Source organism: Bombina bombina, chromosome 1, assembly GCF_027579735.1.
Source record: "Bombina bombina isolate aBomBom1 chromosome 1, aBomBom1.pri, whole genome shotgun sequence".
Lineage (NCBI taxonomy): Eukaryota > Metazoa > Chordata > Amphibia > Anura > Bombinatoridae > Bombina > Bombina bombina.
In genome coordinates this window covers 1,294,347,977-1,294,367,976 of record NC_069499.1, presented here as the reverse complement: position 1 = coordinate 1,294,367,976, position 20,000 = coordinate 1,294,347,977, and the positions used below count along the sequence as shown (strand labels likewise).

At 43.9% G+C, this 20,000-nt stretch overlaps 1 protein-coding gene across 1 annotated transcript in view; it reads right to left on the bottom strand.

Moving 5' to 3' along the window:
- Positions 1 to 20,000, bottom strand: part of ANKRD27 (ankyrin repeat domain 27) — a 393,642-nt gene that overhangs the window by 170,938 nt on the left and 202,704 nt on the right. The gene's annotated exons all lie outside the window — the stretch shown is intronic.

The window sequence follows — 20,000 nt, the reverse complement described above, 5'->3', positions numbered from 1 at the left end:
TGTGAGAGAGGGTGGATATCATCTTGTTGGGGGTAAAAAAAAAAACAACACAGAAAATAGAATAAGACAGAAAACTGTGGGCCAGATTACCAGTGGAGCGCTATTGTTAGCGCGAGGAGCGTAAACACGATTGCAAGTTTGAGGTGTTCTTTACGCCTAAATCCATATTACAAGTGGTAATCTAGCCCACAGTTTTCTTGCTTATTCCCATTACTAGGAGTAAGGTGTTTTTTTAGGAGGCAATGTCCACTTATATTACATGTTGAAAGTAAATGTGATCGCTCAACCGCAATCCCATTTACTGCTCAACATTTTTATGAGATCTTAAAGGTTGCGTAAAAGGTTGGCCAGAGGAAACAGTTGCTCTAAACAAGTCTATTAACCCCTAAACCACCACACCACCGTCAAAAAGTAACCCACTACACTATTAACCCCTAAACAGCCACAACCCCCAACGCACCACTAAATTTACAGCCCCTAACCTTAGGCTGGGCACTGCCCAGGAAAAAATATAAATAAAACCCCTAAAATAAAAAAAAACTAAACACGGCCAAAAAAAACTAAAAAAAAAAAAAATAATCCCCGAAGATGGTACTCGCCAAAGATGAGATTATTTTGTGAGCTAACAGTTTAAACTGTTCTTCAATCAGTGCTATAGCTACAAAAAAAAGTAGGAGCGCCATACGGCTAGAGAACAACTTCAAACCTTTAGCTCACCAAAAAAAAATTTTTTAAAGTGGGTGTACGAGGCGCAGGGTATTTGAATTTCAGCGCTACATTTAAAAGTAAGTTAAAGCGCATCTTCATTACTGATTAATTAAACTCTATTTAAAATATTGCTAACTTTGCAGATCTGTTTATACCAAGGGGAAAGCTTACCATAATGTAAGATAATTGTGTACTTTTGACTGGAAAAGAAGACTCTAAAAGAAATGACCAGCATTTAGGTGACTGAAAATGAACTCTAAATAAAGGGGAAAAGAAAAGGAAATAACGCTAGCATGAAGAAAGGGATATTTACAGGAAGGGACTAAGTCCAAAATCTTTTGGGAGGTTTTCTCCCGAGGAAACAATTAAACACCCACCAATTCAGAATATGGCATCAGACTATGAGGCCTATTTACCAAATGTCTGTCGGACCTGATCCAACAGTGCGGATCAGGTCCGACAGACATCACTGAATACGGAGAGCAATACGCTCTCCATATTCAGCATTGCACCAGCAGATCTTGTGAGCTGCTGGTGCAACGCCGCCCCCTGCAGACTAGCGGCCAATCGGCCGCCAGTAGGGAGGTGTCAACCAACCCGATAGTACTCGATCGGGTTGAATTGTGGCGATCTCTGTCCGCCTGCTCAGAGCAGACGGACAGGGTTATAGAGCAGAGAAACACGGGCCAGAAACACAGGCCCTCAAGCTCCATACGGAGCTTGATAAATAGGCCTCTATGAAACCAAAGAGATATTTGATGAAGCTCTACTTTTCCTTGAATCATCTCTAACATCAACTAAACTTATTCATTACATATCCATATAGCATTTTTAGTCTAGCACACTTACAACAGATAAACCCTGAAATGCACTACATTACGACAACTGGGAAGGTCTATTATGTAACAGAATGCAACCTATATAGATTTTATATTGATTCCCCATCTTCTACATGTGCCTGTAGTTTAAAACAAGTGCATAATATTTTAGTTACCTTGAGAGTGAAGTGAAACAATTGCAAAAAGGGATGTATTTTGTGCAAAAATAGAATAAAAGTCCCTAGATTATCTTAATAAATAGAATAACAAAAGCAGACTTTCCTATTTAAAGGGATATGAAACCCCCCCAAAAAATATTTTGTAATTCAGACCGAGCATACCATATTTTAAAAGTTTACTTCTATTATCAAATTTGTTCCCATGATATTATGTGTTAAAGAAATACCTAGGTAGGCATCTGGAGTACTTCATGACAGGAAATAGTGCTGCCATCTAGTGCTCTTGCAAATGGATACAATTCTTGCAAAATGGCTGCCATATAATGGTCTAGAAATGGGCCGGCTCCTATGCATACATCCCTGCTTTTCAAAAAAAAAAAAAAAAACAAGAAAACAAAGAAAAAACTAAAATAATGACTTAACAGATAATTTCCTTTCCTTCGATACAGGGAGAGTCCACAGCTGCATTCATTACTTTTGGGAATACAGAACTTGGCCACCAGGAGGAGGCAAAGACACCCCAGCCAAAGGCTTAAATACCTCCCCCACCTCCCTCATCCCCCAGTCATTCTGCCGAGGGAACAAGGAAGAGTAGGAGAAACATCAGGGTGAATTTAAATTTAGGGCCGCCCTCCGGAGAGCACGGACGGGAGCTGTGGACTCTCCCTGTATCGAAGAAAAGGAAATTATCTGGTAAGTCATCATTTTTGTTTCCTTCTAAATACAGGGAGAGTCCACAGCTGCATTCATTACTTTTGGGAAAACAATACCCAAGATATAGAGGACAATGAATGCTAACGTGGGGTAACAATAAGGCGGCCCAATCTGAGGGCACCACAGCCTGAAAATAATCCCAACTCCCGAAAACTGCTTCAACAGAAGCAAAATACCCCAAAAAGTTAGCAGGACCAAGTAACTGCCCAACATTTAGGACCGTAAGAGCTCACGTCAGGGACCACACAAAATCACTGGTCCCAAAAAGAGCACACAAACTTGAGGAGATGAGAGTCCTGCTGACTATGAGGTCAGGCGAAGAAACACTCCTCCACGAACCTGACAAGGAGGACAACAGAATATGCTAAAGAGATCTGAAAGGACCTCAAGGTACGATCCCAGAAAAAAAGGGGGAGAAGCCCTTTGCAGAACCCGCAAAAAAAAGTCTCCTTAGAAAGAAGACCCAAGAAGGCGGATTACCCGACTGCAAGAGATACTAGGACCTGGAAAGAAATTCCAGAAACATAACAGGTCAATGAATAGACAATTCAAGGACCACCTGCTGCATCGATCCAAAAAAAAAAAGTCTAATGTCCTGAAGGACAAAATTTGAACGCAACTGCCTGACCGCCGGCCGCGTTGTAGCAAAAGAAAATGAACACCAAGGGTTCATGACCTCAGGAAAAGAACAGAAACAGATATCTAGATCTGCTTAGGAGCCCACATATCCAGACAGAAGCGACGGATAATCCCACCTGTAACGACAGCCAGGTCTGACCAGCTAAGAACTATGCGTCCTAACAAGAACCGGCTAAGAACTCTTTCTCCAGGACACCCTGGAAAGACCAGAGAGAACCTCAAGAAGAAATATAAAATCAGAGAGAACCAACACCCCCCCACACACACCAAAACAGGGGGGGATGGATGTCAACCCAAAGAGTAAAACAAGGGACCAGCTACAAGCTGAGGAAATAACTGATACCTTTCCGAAAACCCCCTTTAATGATACATCAAAACACCAAGGGCGAAGACCCTGTCAAACTCCATAATAAGGATCACCCATAATGGAGAAGCACAACCACGAAAAGGAGTCGTAGCACAAAAAAGGAGCAATCAGGTACCCTGATGTCTACCCCTGACAGACTGAATTAACCCAGAAAAGGAGACATAGTCAAAGGGAACAAGGAAGAATAAACCTCTCCAGCACCGAAAAGATCCAGAGATCTACTTAAGAATCCCTGATACGATCCCCTAAGGGCAAGACTAGGATAGGCATGAACGATCAGAGAACCTAGATCTGATCCCACCAAAGGTACAGATCCGTCAAAAGGACACACCAAAGGAGAGTTCCTCAATCTCCTGATGAACTCTCCCAGAAAAAAGGATCTGCTTCAGAAAGAACCCAACTGGTAAAAACTCAGAAGACCAGGTCCTCAGAGTAGAAAGAGTGACCTAAGATTCCAAAGAGAAAACAGAAGAAATTTGTAATACATAATATATATACCCAAAATGTTATAGGATATTAGTTTATTTGCTTGTATGTTAACATTGGAATATGTTGTTGATGATGAACTGTATATGGTAGGAAAACTGCTGTGAATATATCATATGTTGTATAATATGAATGTGAAAGAATGTTTTATATTCATGATTACATTGTATACAAATGTTAGTTGGCACTAGATAGTAGATCTATAAAGCAGGACAGTAGTAATTTATGCTTACCTGATAAATTGATTTCTTCTATGATACGACGAGTCCACAGATTCATCCTTTACTTGCGGGATATTATCCTCCTGCTAACAGGAAGTGGCAAAGAGCACCACAGCAGAGCTGTCTATATAGCTCCTCCCTTGACTCCACCCCCCCAGTCATTCGACCGAAGGTACAGGAAGAAAAAGGAGAAACTAAAAGGTGCAGAGGTGACTGAAGTTGTAAATCAAAAAAATATAATCTGTCTTAAATTGACAGGGCGGGCCGTGGACTCGTATCATAGAAGAAATCAATTTATCAGGTAAGCATAAATTTACTTTTCTTCTATAAGATACGACGAGTCCACGGATTCATCCTTTACTTGTGGGATACAATACCAAAGCTACAGGACACGGATGAACGGGAGGGACAAGACAGATGCCTAAACAGAAGGCACCACTGCTTGAAGAACCTTTCTCCCAAAAATAGCCTCCGAAGAAGCAAAAGTATCAAATTTGGAAAATTTGGAAAAGGTATGATGTGAAGACCAAGTCGCAGCCTTCCAAATCTGTTCAACAGAAGCATAATTTTTAAAAGCCCATGTGGAAGCCACCGCTCTAGTAGAGTGAGCTGTAATTCGTTCAGGAGGCTGCTGTCCAGCAGTCTCGTATGCCAAACGGATGATGCTTCTCAACCAAAAAGAAAGAGGTAGCCATAGCTTTTTGACCTCTACGCTTTCCAGAATAGACAACAAACAGAGAAGATGTTTGACGGAAATCTTTGGTCGCTTGCAAGTAAAACTTCAAAACACAAACCACGTCCAAGTTGCGCAAAAGACGCTCCTTCTTAGAGGAAGGATTAGGACACAGGGAAGGAACAACAATTTCCTGATTAATATTCTTATTAGTAACAAACTTAGGAAGGAATCCAGGTTTGGTACGCAAAACCACCTTATCAGAATGGAAAACAAGATAAGGCGAATCGCATTGCAATGCAGATAGTTCAGAAACTCTTCGAGCCGAAGAGATAGCAACTAAAAACAGAACTTTCCAAGATAGAAGCTTAATATCTATGGAATGCATAGGTTCAAACGGAACCCCTTGAAGAACTTTAAGAACTAAATTCAAACTCCATGGCGGACCAACAGGTTTAAACACAGGCTTAATTCTAACCAAAGCCTGACAAAATGACTGAACGTCTGGAACATCTGCCAGACGCTTGTGTAAGTAAAATTGACAAAGCAGATATCTGTCCCTTTAAGGATCTAGCTGATAAACCTTTCTCCAATCCTTCTTGGAGAAAGGACAAAATCCTAGGAATACTGATCTTACTCCATGAGTAGCCTTTGGATTCACACCAATAAAGATATTTACGCCATATCTTATGGTAAATCTTCCTAGTGACAGGCTTTCAAGCCTGAATCAAGGAATCTATGACCAACTCAGAGAATCCTCACTTAGATAAAATCAAGCATTCAATTTCCAGGCAGTAAGCCGCAGAGAAACTAGATTTGGATGCTGGAACAGACCTTGAATTAGAAGGTCCTGTCTCAGTGGCAGTGTCCACGGTGGTAGAGATGACATTTCCACCAGGTCTGCATACCAAGTCCTGCGTGGCCACGCAGGTGCTATCAAAATCACTGAAGCCCTCTACTGTTTGATTCTGGCAATCAGACGAGGAAGGAGAGGAAATGGTGGAAACACATAAGCAAGGTTGAACGACCAAGGTACTGCTAGAGCATCTATCAGTATTGCTTGGGGATCCCTTGATCTGGACCCGTAACAAGGAAGTTTGGCATTCTGACAAGATGCCATCAGATCCAATTCTGGTGTGCCCCATTGATGAATCAATTGTGCAAACACCTCCGGATGGAGCTCCCACTCCCCCGGATGAAAAGTCTGACGACTTAGAAAATCCGCTTCCCAGTTCTCCACTCCTGGGATATACACTGCTTATAGATGGCAAGAGTGAGTCTCTGCCCATCGAATTATTTTGGAAACCTCTATTATCGCTAGAGAACTCTTTGTTCCCCCCTGATGATTGATATATGCTACAGTCGTGATATTGTCCGACTGTAATCTTATGAATCTGGCCGAAGCCAGTTGAGGCCACGCCTGAAGCGCGTTGAATATTGATCTCAGTTCTAGAATATTTATTGGAAGGAGAGCCTCCTCCTGAGTCCACACACCCTGTGCTTTCAGGGAATTCCAGACTGCACCCCAGCCCAATAGGCTGGCGTCCGTCATCACTATGACTTATGCTGGCCTGCGGAAACACATTCCCTGGGACAGATGATCCTGTGACAACCACCAAAGAAGAGAGTCTCTGGTCTCTTGATCCAGATCCAGATAAATTTGCATAATCCCCATTCCACTGTCTGAGCATGCATAGTTGCAGTGGTCTGAGATGCAAGCGAGCAAACGGAACTATGTCCATTGCCGCTACCATTAGTCCAATTACCTCTATACACTGAGCCACTGACGGCCGAGGAATGGAATGAAGTGCTCGGCAGGTGGTTAAGATCTTTGATTTTCTGACCTCCGTCAGAAAAATGTTCATGTTTACTGAATCTATCAGAGTTCCCAGGAATGGAACTCTTGTTAGAGGGATAAGTGAACTCTTCTTTACGTTCACCTTCCACCCGTGAGATCTTAGAAAAGCCAACACGATGTCCGTGTCAGATTTGGCTAGTTGGTAAGTTGACGCCTGAATTAAGATATCGTCCAGATAAGGCGCCACTGCTATGCCCCGCGGCCTTAGAACCCCCAAAAGGGACCCTAGCACTTTTGTGAAAATTTTGGGAGCTGTGGCCAACCCGAAGGGAAGAGCCAAAAACTGGTAATGCTTGTCCAGCAAGGCGAACCTGAGGAACTGGTGATGATCTTTGTGGATAGGAATGTGAAGATACGCATCCTTCAAATCCACGGTGGTCATATATTGACCCTCCTGGATCATTGGTAAAATTGTCCGAATGGGTCTCCATCTTGAAGGATGGGACTCTGAGAAATTTGTTTAGGATCTTGAGATCTAAAATCGGTCTGAAGGTTCCCTCTTTTTTGGGAACCACGAACAGATTGGAGTAAAACCCCTGCCCCTGATCTGATCTTGGAACTGGGCAGATTACCCCCATAGTATATAGGTCTTCTACACAGCGTAAGAAGGCCTCTCTTTTTGTCTGGTTTACAGACAACCATGAAAGATGAAATCTCCCCCTTGGAGGAGACCCTTTGAAGTCTAGAAGATACCCCTGGGTCACGATTTCTAAAGCCTAGGAGTCCTGAACGTCTCTTGCCCAAGCCTGAGCAAAGAGAGAAAGTCTGCCCCCTACTAGATCCGGTCCCGGATCGGGGGCTGCCCCTTCACGCTGTCTTGGTGGCAGCAGCAGGCTTCTTGGCCTGTTTACCCTTATTCTAGGTCTGGTTAGGTCTCCAGACTGACTTGGATTGTGCAAAATTCCCCTCCTGCTTTGCGGCAGGGGAGGAGGTAGGGGGACCACCTTTGAAGTTTCGAAAAGAACGAAAATTATTATGTTTGGTCCTCATCTTATTTGTCTTATCCTGAGGAAGGGCATGGCCTTTTCCTCCAGTGATGTCTTAAATGATCTCTTTCAGTTCAGCCGTGAATAGGGTCTTACCCTTGAAAGGAATAGCTAAAAGCTTAGATTTTGATGACACGTCAGCAGACCAGGACTTAAGCCATAACGATCTATGCGCTAAAATGGCAAAACCTGAATTCTTTGCCGCTAATTTAGCCAGATAAAAAGCGGCATCTGTAATGAAAAAATTAGCTAGCTTGAGAGCCCTAATTCTGTCCAGAATATCATCTAATGGGGTCTCAACCTTAATAGCCTCCTCTAGAGCCTCAAACCAAAAAGCAGCTGCAGTAGTTACAGAAACAATGCACGCTATAGGTAGCAGAAGAAAACCCTGATGAATAAATATTTTCTTTAGAAGACCCTCTAATTTTTTATCAATAGGATCTTTAAAAGCACAACTGTCCTCAATAGGTATAGTTGTACGCTTAGCCAGGGAAGAAATAGCTCCCTCCACCTTAGGGACCGTCTGCCACGAATCCCGAATGGTGTCAGATATGGCATACATTTTCTTAAAAGTAGGAGGGGGAGAGAACGGAATACCTGGTCTATCCCACTCCTTAGTAACAATGTCCAAAATCCTCTTAGGGACCGGAAAAACATTAGTGTAAATAGGAACCTCTAGATATATATCCATTTTACACAATTTCTCTGGGTCACAATCATCCAGAGTCGCCAAAACCTCCCTGAGCAACAAGCGGGGGTGTTCTAGCTTAAACTTAAAAGCCGTCATATCTGAGTCTGTTTGAGGGAACATCTTTCCTGAATCAGAAAGCTCTCCCTCAGACAGCAATTCCCTCACCCCCAACTCAGAACATTGTGAGGGTACATCGGAGATGGCTAATAAAGCGTCAGAGGGCTCAGCATTTACTCTCACACCAAACCTACTGCGCTTCCCCTGCAATCCAGGCAGTTGAGATAAAACCTCAGTGAGGGTAGTATTCATAACTGCGGCCATATCTTGCAGGGTGAAAGAATTAGATGCACTAGAAGTACTTGGCGTCGCTTGTGCGGGCGTTAATGGTTGTGACACTTGAGGAGAATTAGATGGCATAACCTGATTCTCTTCTGACTGAGAATCATCCTGCGACATACTTTTATCAGCTAAAATATGTTCTTTGCAATTTAAGGCCCTTTCAGTGCATGAGGGACACATTTTAAGTGGGGGTTCCACAATGGCTTCTAAACACATGGAACATTGGCTTTCCTCAATGTCAGACATGTTAAACAGGCTAGTAATGACCACAAACAGGATTGAAAACACTTTATTTAGTGAAATAAATAACAATCTTAAAAAACGGTACTGCGCCTTTAAGAGAAAAAAAAGCATACAAGTTTTTCAAAACTGCTTTAAAACAATCAAATCATTCCAATTTTATGATAGAAGCATCCAAACTATGCAGCTAAGTTTGCCCCACAAGGAAAGGAACACTTAACCCTTACTAGAAAAAACGGATAATTAATAAACGTTTATATCAATAAAAAACACCCCCTGCACCTCGCCACAGCCCTGCTGTGGCGCCTACCTGCCCTCAGGGGTCTGCAAAACCGGCTTAAAGCTTTGATTTGGCCCAATACATCTCACAAGGGCCTACCAGAGTTGGAGCTTGCTGCTTGCCTGACAAAAACAACTGCGCAACTGAGGCGCAAAAATAGGCCCCGTCCATCTCACTCGATGTCTCTCAGCCCAAATGAACCACACCAGAGCGGTCTAAAACTAGCCATGTTGGTTCCTAAACCCAAAAAGAAAGCCATGTGTACCCTCTCATTAGCATGAAAAAACGTTATCAGCACTCCCAGTAATGTAGACGTTTGCCCACAAACATTCAAAACTCAGTGTCAACCATTTTTTCTTAGCCCATATATGCAAGCTCAGTAATACGCCTCTATATATTTTAGGATTACTGCTTACCCTTTCCCTCATGGGGATACTGTCAGCCAATTCTGAAATACCACAGTCTCTCCAGAAAAAAATGACTGAAAATACCTCACTGCTTATAGCATGAAAAACGTTCCTCACACTGAAGTTTCTTAAGTACTCCTCAGCCATTCTGTGGGAACTGCTCTGGATCTTAGTGACAAATGCTAAGATCATCAGACTCCAGGCAGAAGTTTTCATCCATCTGCTGCCTGAGGGAAAATAGTACACACCAGTACCATTTAAAATAAAAAACTCTTGCTTGAAGAAAATAAAAACTAACATTTTATCACCTCTTTCACTTTACCCTTCCTAGTACTTAGAGTAGGCAAAGAGAATGACGGGGGGATGAGTCAAGGGAGGAACTATATAGACAGCTCTGCTGTGGTACTCTTTGCCACTTCCTGTTAGCAGGAGGATAATATCCCACAAGTAAAGGATGAATCCGTGGACTCGTCGTATCTTATAGAAGAAATATGCCTGAGGAAACGGCGTATGAGCCGAGAAACGAGTTGCATTTACAGGGGGCTTGACTGCATGCCCCTAGTTCACTCTTTTGTACATGTATTTTAATTTGTTTTAAATAAATTGTATTTTTTAATTTGTAAAAATACTCTTGTGAGTGATTTTACCTGCCTGCACCTGCTTGAAGTGGAACCTAACACACAGAAGTCTGCCACTTTTGGATATTGCATCCTAAGGAAAAGTCCCTTGGTGGTGAGCTGACACACCTTACCATAATATGCCAGCTTGCTCATACTAACACATAAGTGTGCTCATCTAACATGTGAGTACCCAATCTTCCTTTGTGCTAAGTCAAACACCATATCCTTTGTGATCTGCACAATTTGGTGCTTTTTCTGTGTTTTATCTTTCTACTACAGTTAATGACTGATATCCTCTGTGGGTGAGCTGTCACACCTGATAAAATCTGCAGCCTGTCCCTACAAGCACATAGGTGTGCACCAGAGCCTTGTGAGTACCCATTTGGCTTTTTTTCTGTGGCTTTGTGCTTATTTGATGATACTGCACATGAGGCGCCCATTTGTTTTGTCTTTTATATAGGAACCAAAGATGTTGGGGAACGCACCTCACGGGATGCCGAATCCTCAGAGGCGGATGGCTCAGTGGTCTCTAATGTTCCAACATGGGAGATGAAAACACTCTATTGCGGCATACGGAACATAATTGAGAGGGCTGGGATACCTGGGCCTCCTCACAATAAACACAGGTATCAAAATCTGAATCAGAGGAAACCCCCTCTAACATATCAGAATCCTCCATAACTCGACTAAGTAAATTATGGTCAAAAAACAATTGGAACCTTACACCCCCAATGGCTGGGGCATTCACCACCTCCTATGACCCAGACAGGTAGAAAAAACGGATCCTCTCCGCAGTTGCAAGGTCAGGAATACGGAAATGGGAAACAAAAATGTGACCGCACCCGGTCACGTGGTGTAACGTGCAGGATTCACTCCCGCTAAGAAAAGTGCACCAGTCCATCAAACTGTGCAGCTCGAAAATAACCTGTACGCTCCGTAAAGTCCTATGAGCCCCAAACGTCACTTACACATAAGCAGTTAAAATCACATAACAAACATGATTAAAACCCCCACTGTTCAATAATCCCCCTCCGGAGATATTAACCTTGATTCCATAAAGATAAAGGAGTCCCACTGAGACCCTGTCTTCTAACGTTAAAAATCGTGTAAAAATTGAAACAATCTTACCAGAATTAATGCCGTGGAACAGCAACACGGTCTTTCGAGTTTGACAGATTGTAGCAGTGCTCTGACATGGACTTGAGTGCAGAAAAGCAGGCAGCGAAACTCGTCAATGCTGATTGCTTATGGAGCTGTTAATATGTTAATATAAGTCGGGATGGTTTCGCAGAAAGACTCTCCCTGCATCTCCGGACTCAAGCTTTCATCAATGCTCTCACTAAGAGGCTGACAAGACTACTTCAAACTCCAGTCCCATCTAGTACTACCCTCCATAAGGAACTACTCCGTAATCTTCCGACACTTCTCTGCCAACCTCCTGTTACGAAAGAATGACTGGGGGATGAGGGAGGTGGTTGAGGTATTTAAGACTTTTCCTCCTCCTGGTGACCAGGGTCTGCATTCCCAAAAGTAATGAATGCAGCTGTGGAATCTCCCTGTATTTAGAAGGAAATTGATAATAGAAGTAAATTAGAAGGTTTGTTTTCCCAATGTGGTTCTCACGTACCTACAACAGGCCTGGTTTTCATTATAGCTTAACAAGTGCACAGGTGAAATAATCAGCTGATGGGTGAGAGCAGGTTATTAACTATGGTTACTGATCAGCTGATTACTTCACCTGTGCACTAGTTCAGCTGTAATGAAAACCAGGCCTGTTGGGGGTACGTGAGGACAGCGTTTGGAAAACACTGCTTTATCTGAATCATGAAAGAAAAATAACAAATTATGCGTAGCTGATAATTTCATTTCCATCGTGGGGAGGAGAGTCCACTACTTCATTCATCACTTGTGGGAAATAAAAACCTGCCACCAGGAGAAGGCAAAGACACCCCAGCCAAAGGCTTAAATACCTCCCCCACTTCCCTCATCCCACAGTCATTCTGCAAAGGGAACAAGGAACAGTAGGAGAAATATCAAGGTATAAATGGTGCCAGAAGAACAAAAAATAAATTTGGGTCCGCCCACCGGAGAACGGGCGGGTGCAGTGGACTCCCCTCCCCACGATGGAAATGAAATTATCAGGTAAACATAATTTATGTTTTCCATCTAAAGGGGAGGAGAGTCTACTGCTTCATTCATCACTTGTGGGAACAAATACCCAAGCTCTAGAGGACACTTAATGAAGAAAACGGGAGGGTAAAGGAGGCGGACCCTATACTGAGGGCACCACAGCCTGCAGATCCTTTCTCCCAAAAGCTGCTTCCGCCGAAGCAAAAACATCAAATTTGTAAAATTTTGCAAAATTATGTAAAGATGACCAGGTAGCTGCATAGCAAATCTGCTCCATAGAAGCCTCATTCTTAAAGGCACAAGAAAAGGCCACCGCTCTAGTCGAATGAGCCGTAATCCTCTGAGGAGGATTGTGTCCCGCTGTCTCATAAGCCAGACGGATCATACTCCTCAACCAAAAAGGATAGAGAAGTTGCAGAGGCCCTCTGACCCCTGAGCCTTCCAGAATACACAATGAATAAGGACGACGTTTGTCTGAACTCCTTCGTGGCTTGAAGATAAAACTTTAAGGCCCGAACCACATCCAGATTATGAAGTAACCTCTCCTTTGAAGAGGATGGGTTAGGACACAAGGAAGGAACCACTGTTTCCTGGTTAATGTTATGACTCAACATTACCTTGGGAAGAAATCCCAAACCGGTTTGCAGAACGGCTTTGTCAGTATGAAAAACCAAGTAAGGAGGCTCAAATCGTAAGGCCACCAACTCAGAGACTCTGCGTGCCGAAGCAATAGCCAATAACAACAGGACCTTATATGAGAGAATCTTAAATGTCCAGAGCATGCATAGGCTCAAACAGAGCTTTCTGCAAGACCTTAAGCAACAAGTTTAAGCTCCTGGGAGGAGCCAGATTCCTGAAAACCGGTCTAATCCTAACCAGAGCCTGAACAAAGGATTGAATATCAGGAAGCTCCACCAGCTTCTTGTGCAACAGTACCAATAAAGCCGAGATCTGTCCCCTTAGGGAACTGGCGGTAAGACCCATATCCAGACCATCCTGCAGAAAAGCCAAAATCCTGGATACCTTGACCTTGTGCCTCACACCAGGACAAGTAAGTCCTCCACACCATGTGGTATATGCATCTAATGACCAGCTTCCTGGCCTGGATGAGTGTCCGAAAAGCCTCTCTTGGCGAGATTTTGTAGAAAAGGACCTTGAACTAGCAGGTCCATGCGACAAGACATCGCCACTAGATCAGCAAACCACGTCCTCCGCGGCCACGACGGAGCAATCAGAATAGCCGAACCTTGCTCCTGCTTGATGCGGGCCACTACTCGAGGTAGTAGAGGCAACGGTGGAAATATGTAGATTAGGTTGAAGTCCCAGGGTACCGCCAAGGCGTCTATCAGTTCTGCCTAGGGATCCCTGGATCGCGACCCGTATCTGGGTAGCTTTCAATTGAGTGTAGACACCATGAGATCTATTTCCTGTGTCCCCCATCTGCTGCAGATCACCGCAAACATCTCGGGGTGGAGAGACCATTCCCCCAGATGAAAGGTCTGTCTGCTCAGAAATCCGCTTTTGTCTACACCTGGAATGTGGATCGCTGAGACGAACAATTGTGAGTCTCCGCCCATTCCAGAATCCGAAATACTTTCCTCATTGCTAGGGAGCTTCTCTTCCCCCCCTGGTGGTTTATATAAGCCACCGAGGAGATGTTGTCCAATTGGAATCAGATGAATTGGGATGACCCCAGAGGGGGCCAAGCCTTCAAAGCGTTGAAAATCGCTCAAAGTTCCAGAATGTTTAAAGGTAGGCTCGATTCCTCTTGAGTCCATCTGCCTTGTGCCTTTCTGGCACCCCAAACGGCTCCCCAACCTGATAGACTTGCATCTGTGGTTACAATCTCCCAGGATGGTCTCAGGAAAGAAGTCCCCTGGGACAACTGGCCCGGTCGGGTCCACCAAGACAGGGACTCCCTCACTGATCTGTCCAGAGATATCTGTTGGGACAAGTCTGAATGATCGCCGTTCCATTATCTCAACATGCACAGCTGCAGAGGTCTGAGATGAAACCTGGCGAATGGAATGACATCTATGCTGGATACCATGAGCCGATTACCTCCATACATCAGGCCACAGATGTCCTGGAGGATGTCTGCAGGGCTAGACAGTTGGTTGCCAGTTTGCAATGTCTCTGGTGTGTCAGGAATATCTTCATCGCAGAAGAATCTATTATCGTACCCAGGAACTCCACCCTTTTGCTGGGGACCAATGAACTCTTCCCTTCGTTTATCTTCCACCCATGGGATCGAAGTAGAAGTAGGAGAGCTCTCTAATGATCCTCCGCCAGACTGTAGGATGGAGCCTGGACCAGGATTTCATCAAGATACGGAGCCACTGCAATTCCTCTGGCTCTCGCTACTGCGAGAAGAGCTCCCAGAGCCTTTGTAAAGACTCTTGGGGCCGTCGCCAGACCAAACAGAAGGGCCACAAACTGGAAGTGCTGGTCCAGGAAGGCGAACCTTAGGAATTTGAAATGATCCTTGAGGAATGGAACATGAAAGTAAGATGTCCTGAATTGCCCCTCTTGAACCAGGGGCAGAATTGACCTGATCGTCTCCATCTTGAACGATGGGACAGACAAAAACTTGTTAAGGGCCTTTAGGTCCAGAATTGGACAAAACGTACCCTCCTTCTTTGGGGCCACGAAAAGGTTTAAATAATACCCCAGACCTCTTTCTGCATGAGGAACTGGGATGATTACCCCGAGAGATGAGAGATCCTTCAAACATCCCAGGAAGGCTTCTCTCTTTTCTGGTTTTGAAGAGATGTTTGACAGGAGAAACCTGCCTCTGGGCGGATACGATTTGAAACCTATCCTGTACCTCTGGGTGACTACCTCCAGGACCCAAAAGTCTGTAACGTCTCCCCTCCAGGCCCACATAAAAAGAGATAGTCTGGCCCCTACCAGGTCCAAGGACCGGTTGGGGGCCGCCCTTTCATACAGATTTTGACTCGACAGGCTTCTTGTTCTGCTGGGACTTGTTCCAAGAGTTTGCTGGCTTCCAAGATCCCTTGCCATTAGATTTTGCGGAAGGCTGCTGGCGCTGAGACTTGTCTGCACGAAAGGGATGAAAAGTAGATCCATTAGGTTTAGCTTTCTTATCATGAGGTAAGAAGGCACCCTTGCCATCCGTGACTGTAGCTATAATAGAATCTAGGCCCGGGCCAAACAAAACCTTCCCCTTGAATGGAAGGGAAAACAAGCGAGACTTAGATGTCATGTCTGCAGACCACGATTTTAGCCACAGAGCCCTGCGAGCTAAAACAGAAAATCCTGAAAACTTAGCATTCAGTCGAATAATCTTCATGTTAGCATCACAAATGAACGAATGCGCTACCCTTAAGGCTTTGATTCGATCCAAAATCTCCTCGATGGGGGTCTCCACCTCGACCATTGCTGCTAGTGCGTCACACCAATAGGGAGCCACACCAGCCACCGCAGCAACAGCCGCCGCCGGTTGGAAAATGAACCCCGTCAGTTGGAACATCTTCCGCAACATGGACTCTATCTTTGAATCCATGGGTTCCTTAAAAGAGGAGCTATCCTCAAAGCGGAATGGTCGTTCTCTTAGCGAGCGTGGAGATAACACCATCCACCTTAGGGATGGTTCCCCACAGTTCAAGCTGTGCATCCGGAACAGGGAAAAGCTTCTTAAAAGACGGCGAGGGAGAAAAGGGCGAACCTAGTTTCTCCCATTCATTTTTAATAATGTTCGCCATTTTAATAGGAACCGGGAAGGCCTGGGGCCCTATCCTGTCCTCGTAAACCCTATCCAATTTAGGGATCAAAGGTTCCTCAGGTAGCTTTGGTTCCAGAACCTCCAGCGTAGCAAGCACTTTCTTCAGCAGGAAACGCAAATGCTCCATCTTAAATTTGAAATCTGGTTCCTCCGCAGACGGAGGCCTAGAAGTAGTCGATTCCGACTCGAAGCGACATCCTCCGATAAGTCGGAATTGTCCTACTCCGCAGATAATCTGGCCGAGATATCAAGCGGAGTCGAAGACCCCTGAGACAGATAGCTTAGTAGGACGAGGCATTGCATTTATGGCCGCAGAGACCACCCTCTGCAATTGATCAGCGAAATATGCCAAAGGGCCCCTCCCGCAGGAGGGTTAGTAGTGCCCTGGGGCACTGCTTGTGTAATCGTAGATGCTTGAAGGGAACGCACCTCATGGGACGGAGAACCCTCAGAGGTGGACGGCTCAGTTGTACTAAATACTCTATTCTTTTTGGAAGTAGTAATATTGTCATAACATGTGAAAGAGCTGTAACGGCGGTTCCACCGGAATCTCCTCACAGTATACACAGTTAGCAGGTTTAGATAAAAAAGGAGTATCCTCCAACATATCAGAGTTCTCCATAGCTTGCGCCTTTATTACGGACTTGATTATTGATTAAATGGCACCTTTATATCCCAATGGCCAGGGCACTCACCACCTCCTATGACCCGGACTACAAGAAACAGCTTAAACAGCTTTCGTCTCCTCCGAACACAGGTCGAGAAAGAGGAAGTTACTGAGGCCACACCCGGTCACATGGACTCTAACAGTTCCACACTGACAGAGCCTCATCTCACACAAGTGCAGCAAAATACACAATAAACATTATGTATATTAAAATCCCACCTGTTCCATAACCCCCTTCCGAGGGTATTATCCTACATTCTATACAGATAAAAGGAGTCACACACTGTGTTATCATATATATATATATATATATATATATTAAATGAAACGATCTTACCAGAATCAACGCTGTGGAACAGGAACACGGCCCTTCAAGTGTGACAGGTTAGTAGCGTCACTCCTGACATGGACTTGAGAGAATAAAAGCAGGCAGCGAAAAAATCGTCAACGCTGATTGCTTAAGGAGCTGTGAATATGAGTCGGGATGGTTTCGCAGGAAACTTCCCCTGCATCTCCGGACTCTAACTTTCACCCATGCTCTCACTGAGAGGCTGACAGGACTACTGAAAACTCCAGTCCCATTGTGAAGAGTACTACCTTCCATAAGAGACTACTCTGAATCTTCCGGCACTTCTCTGCCAACCTCCTGTGACGAAAGGCAAAGAATGACTGGGGGATGAGGGAAGTGGGGGAGGTATTTAAGCCTTTGGCTGGGGTGTCTTTGCCTCCTCCTGGTGGCCAGGTTCTAATTCCCCACAAGTGATGAATGAAGCAGTGGACTCTCCTCCCCTTTAGATGGAAATTGGGTTTTATATCCTTTTAAATTATATGTAAGCACAGACATGACTGGATGCAGCTAGTACCTAAGATGGCGGAGACCACTGGGAGGGGGATCCTACACTGCAGAAAATAAATAAAATTAATTTCAGGGAGGTGGGAGGGTAACACTACAATACTATTACCCTTAACAGCTAACTAATTAACCCCATTCACTGCCAGAAATTTTAGAATGTGGTGCGCACTCGCAGCTGCAATTAGCAGCCTTCTAATTACCAAAAAGCAATGGCAACGTCTATGTAGGTCTGTTATTTCCGAACACAGGGGATCCCAGAGAAGCTTTTACAAATTATTTTTGTAATGATTGCACAAGTAGTATGTAAATAATTTCAGTGAGTTAACCCCTTAATGACCACCACACTTTTCAATTTTCTGTCCATTTGGGACCAAGGCTATTTTTACATTTTTGCTGTGTTTGTGTTTAGCTGTAATTTTCCTTTTACTCATTTACTGCACACACACATATTATATACCGTTTTTCTCGCCATTAAATGGACTTTCTACAAATAACATTTTCATCATATCTTATAATTTACTATAAAAACATTTATAAAATATGAGGGGAAAAAGGAGAAAAAAAACATACACTTTTTCTAACTTTGACCCCCCAAAATCAGTTCCATATCTACAACCACCAAAAAACACCCATGCTAAATAGTTTCAAAATTTTGTCCTGAGTTTAGAAATACCCAATGTTTACATGTTCTTTATTTAGGCAATAAATACAAGTAGCACTTTGCTATTTCCAAACCACTTTTTTTCAAAATTAGTGCTAGTTACATTGGAACACTGATATCTTTCAGGAATCCCTGAATATCCCTTAACATGTATATATATATATATATATATATATTTTTTTTTTTAGAAAACATCCCAAAGTATTGATTTAGGCCCATTTTGATATATTTCATGCCACCATTTCACCGCCAAATGCGATCAGTTTCTAACTGAAATTATTTACAAACAACTTGTGCAATTATGGCATAAATGTTGTAAATGCTTCTCTGGGATCACCTTTGTTCAGAAATAGCAGACTTATATGGCTTTGGCATTGCTATTTGGTAATTAGAAGGCCGCTAAATGCCGCTGCGCACCCCACGTGTATTATGCCCAGCAGTGAAGGGGTTAATTAGGGAGCTTGTAGGGTTAATTTTAGCTTTAGAGTAGTAGACAACCCCAAGTATTGATCTAGGCCTATCTTGGTATATTCTATGCCACCATTTCACCACCAAATGTGATCAAATTAAAAAAAACGTTCACTTTTTCACAAACTTTAGGTTTCTCACTGAAATTAATTACAAACAACTTGTGCAATTATGGCACAAATGGTTGTAAATGGCAGACATATATGGCTTTGGTGTTGCTTTTTGGTAATTAGAAGGCCGCTAAATGCTGCTGCGCATCACACATGTATTATGGCTAGCAGTGAAGGGGTTAATTTGATAGCTTGTAGGGAGCTTGCAGGGTTAATTTTAGCTTTAGTGTAGAGATCAGCCTCCCACCTGAGACATCACACCCCCTGATCCCTCCCAAACAGCTCTTTTCCCTCCCCCAACCCACAATTGTCCCGCCATCTTAAGTAATGGCAAAGTGTCTGCCAGTACTAAAATAAAAGGTATCTTTTATTTTATTTTTCTGGAACATATTTACATATGCTGCTGTGTAGGATCCCCCCTTAGCCCCCAACCTCCCCGATCCCTCCCCCTCTACCTTATTGGGAGCCATCTTTACAATAAAATTGTGTTTTTTTTAAAAATGTTTACTTTTTTTTCCTGTAGTGTAGATTCCCCCACCCCCAAAGACCAACTCCCCACACCCTCCCAGATCCCTTAGATCAATTTAAATTCCTAATTCCCACCCCCCTTTCTCCCACTTAATTTATAAAAATGTTCTATAGTGTAATGGTTCCCACCCGCCCGCTGCCGCCCCCTATGCATGCACGTCCATGCGTGCCCCCGGCGACACCGATCCCGCCCCCTCTAGCATTATGCACGCCATCGATGGGCGCCCACCAACCAACAATTGCGGCCATCGATGTCTGATGCAGAGAGGGCCACGGAGTGGCTCTCTATGCATCGGATGGGTAAGAAAGGTTATTGCAGGATGCCTCTTTATCGAGGCATCACTGCAATAACCGGGAAGCGGCTGGAAGCGATCAGGATCGCTTCCACCGCTTTTCAAGACCGACGACGTACGGGGTACCTCCTCGGTCGTTAAGAGTATTTTTTTTAGAGGACGTACTCCATACTTCGTCGGTCGTTAAGGGGTTAAAGGGACATAATACCCATATGCTAAATCACTTGAAAGTAATTTAGTATAACTGTAAAGAGCTGACAGGAAAATATCACCTGAGCATCTCTATGTAAAAAAAGGAAGATATTTTACCTCATAATTT